Source organism: Pelodiscus sinensis, chromosome 15, assembly GCF_052426305.1.
Source record: "Pelodiscus sinensis isolate ZL-2025 chromosome 15, ASM5242630v1, whole genome shotgun sequence".
Lineage (NCBI taxonomy): Eukaryota > Metazoa > Chordata > Testudines > Trionychidae > Pelodiscus > Pelodiscus sinensis.
This window is the reverse complement of record NC_143066.1, coordinates 5913052-5916726: the sequence shown is the minus strand read 5'-3', so window position 1 is coordinate 5916726 and position 3675 is coordinate 5913052.

Sequence of the window (3675 nt, the reverse complement as noted above, 5' to 3'; positions counted from 1 at the left end):
GGGAAGGCGGAGCTGCTGGAATGAGTTTTCTCTGACAATAGAATGAAATGAAGAAGCGCTGAAGGGGAAAGCCCGATGGATTGCCTCATCGGGAGCAGCTCATGGAGTGCCGGGCCGGCCCGGAACCACGAGAGCAACGCAAGACACGCACGGCAGGACCATCCCTGCGAGGCAGAGAGGGAAACCTGCTTGCTCATGGTGTTTGTCATCGTGTCGTGGGAACGCTCCTTCCCTGCGAGCGAGGCAGCGGGGGAGACCTGTCATAGTATCATGCGTGGCCAGCCTTCTGGGATCAAAGGGAAGGGGTTGTTGGCTCCTGCCTGGCAGAAATTAGCCAGAGAGAAGACAGGGGAACCTAAGGCCCGGAGGCCGGGTGTGGCCCCTGGCTTGCCTGGATCCGGTCCCCGAGACTCAAGGCTCCCCCCTCAGCATTGGGGAACCCACGCTGGTGCTCCAGCCCTCCTGCCCCCCCCCCCCCCCACGGGGCTGGAACACACAAAATCTACTAGCCGGGCCCCCCAGGCTCTGGTATGTGAGGGGAATGTGGGGCGCGTCTTTCTCCTCACTTGTATGAGGCCCCCAATTGATTTTTCAGGGGAATCTAGAGCCTGGAGGCTGCGCCCCTGAAACCTACGAGCACAGGGGCAAATTGTAAAGGTTTTACTCAGTGTTTACTCCGCCCAGTGGCAGCAAAGTCGCCCTGCATCATAGGGCGGGAGCGAAACGGGCAGGGGCCGTGGGCTTTGGCCCTCTTGGGGAGAACGAGCTGCCATAGGGAAGCAGGAGACGGGGTCGTTCTGAGACGCCCGGCGGAGGAGGACCGATGGATGGGTGCACCCAGGCATGGCGGGCCAGGGACTAGGGACAAGGAGGAGGATCTGGAAGGACACGGCGATTGGGTTGGGGTGGGGTGGGGTCGGTGGAAGCTGGGCTTGTCTCTCTTCGCTAGGGCATCCGTGGGGTCGGATCAATATAGAAGTACAGCGGGGTAGCTTGCCCATGGGGTGCAGAGTCTGGGGTTAAGTTGGCCCTGAGTCCCACACCCTAACCCCCGCCCCAGTCCTGAGCCCATACTCTCAGCTGATGCCCACCCCCCCCAACCCCCCAACCCTCTGCTCTCAGCCCAGTGAAAGAGAGTGAAGGTGGGGAGGGAGAGTGGCAGGGGGGGCCTTTGAGAAGGGGCAGGGCAAAAGGGTTTGGTTTTGTGTGATTACAAAACTGGCAATTCAGAAAGGCGAGGAGGTGCCCAGATTCAGCCTGGGGGGAGGGGGGAGGCTACATGGTCATTTGTGTTTGCTTTCAGAACTGTGTGAAGTTACCAAAAACCCAGCCCCAAGCCAGGCTGGGGCCGGCAGGACTGTTTAGAGTTGGTGGGAAAAGGTGGCAGAAGGGGGAAATGGGGGCAGGGCACTGCAGAGAGCCCCCCTACCCCAGCTCGAGGGGCCACCCGGGGGGTGGCCGGCCCTGTTACAGGCAGAAACAAGAGGGGACTCGGGGGGCAGTGCCAGAGGGCTGTGCCGGAGTGAAATTCTCCGGGCGAAGACACAAAGAGTGGAAACCTCAGGGACCGCAGGCCCAGGCCAGAGGAGAGTGAGCAGGAAACCATCTGGGAGTGGCCAAACCACAAGAGCCTACCATGCATTGGTGACTGCTGGGGAGGGATATGAGGGGGGCACCAGCCAGGTGAGCACCCCCCGTATGACTCCTCCCTGCACCACTCCATCCCTAGGAGTGTGTGTGGCCTGCGACATCCCCCCCCCGTCCCAGGCCCTTTCTCTTTGTGCCCTCCCCCCATCCCTGCCCTGCCCTCCAGAGCGACAAGGCTGGGAGCTGGGGGAGCAGAGCAGGGTGGGGATGGGTTGTTCTGCTTCCCACCACTGCTAAGTGTGGGGATGGGCCCAACCTCTGTTGCCAGCAGTAGGTGCCCTGGGCCCTCCTAGAATCCCCCCCAAAGCATGGGGTTGCCCCAAATCTTCCAAGACAGAGGATTGTTCTGGGTGCTGACCCTTTGCCCCTCCCCCCATGACATTTGGGGGGGCACATGACCCTCCATGCACTCCCCATGCATCCCCCTCACTACCATGGGGGTATCAGCTACCCTCCAACCTGCTGGAACAATTCCAGCTGAGCACAGGTCTCCAGGGCCGGGCCGAGCCTCCGAGAAGATAAGACGACACTCCCTCACACAGCAGTGCCGTAGCTCTCCTCTCAGTGAGGAGATGCTGCCAGTTTGGCCTCACTGCAGCATTCGACTGGGTTGTGTTGCCCCTTCCGAGTGGCTTTCCAAAGGCCACCCCCATCCGTGTGGGTCTCCTTCTTCATCTTGGCCTCTCCTGCCAGGCTGGCAGTCCTCATGACTTGGCTTGTCTCTGACAGTTTCAAAGCCAGGAGGCGAATTCTCCAGCTTGGCCAGGGCCACTCGGCCAATGGCAGAGTAACTAGCAAAGGCACATGATCCCTGAAAAGGTGCTAAGAGTCTGGAATCAAAGGGCAGTGAGCTTGTTAAAGGTGATTCAGTCCCGGAAGGTCCCTTTCAAAGCCCAGGGTGATGCTCAGGGAAGAGAAGCCATATGGGGCATGGCTCTGCCGAAACGAGCTTCACACTCAGTAAAAGGTGCGGAGAATAGTTTATTAGCAATGCTGCAGCATAGCGAGAACCCACCGAAGTGTGTTGTGTTCTAGAATACAATTACAACTTCTTTTATGGTAGCAAGCTTCACAACCAACGATCATTCGGTGCAGGCGTGTTACTGGGCAGGCTTTCAGTTACTGGCAAACTTTCAGCCTATCTACATTCTTCTTACGGTAGAAGTTTCACTTTCTCACACTTTCAAATTATGTGACCTTCAAACTTGCATGAAATGGCAGCTACTTTACAAGATGGATTCCACAGTTCTTTCGTCAGCATTAGTCAGGCTGAGTGTCTGTGTTCTGGTTACCCCGCTCAGAAATGACTCATCAGGAACCTGGCTCACAAGCCCCCAAAACACCGACTGTGCTCAGATCCTGCCCTCAACAGCTCCGTCATGGCAGAGAGATGTCACCCACCCTGAGCCACGCTCCCTGGCCAGAACACGGCAATGCTGATGCTGATGCTGAAATTCCTCTCCTACCTTGAGACCTCGATCATGTTCTGGCGAGTCCATGTTCCATAAACGAAATATGCCAAGGCCTTGGGGCTCCATCCATGTTGATATGGGATCATGACTGAAGGAGAGCTAATGTGACACCAATTTTTAAAAAGTATAAAAAGCAAGATCAAAGTGATTGCAAAGTGAAAACAGACAGATCAAAGTAAGTTACTCAGCCAAAATAAACACAGAACGCCAGCTAATCCTAACACACTAAGGAACTTGTTACATGTAAATTCTTACCCTAATAGTTGTTCCACTCATCTCTTTCACAAGTGAGGCAGCCTCCTAGGTCAGGCCCAACCCTTCCCTCTGTTCAGTCTTAGATTTTTCTAGCAGGCATCTTGGGTGGTAAGTGGAGGTCTCTTGGTGTCTGGCAACTGTGCCTATTGTTTGGTTTCCCATCTTTATATCCCTTTTGCCTGAGGCAGGAATTCTCTGTGCTCAGTTCAAACATTTCTTACCTTGAATTGAAAAGTACCAGATCCAAAATGGGTTCCGACATCTGGTGACCTGGTCACAGGTCTTTGTAGGACCGGCCACA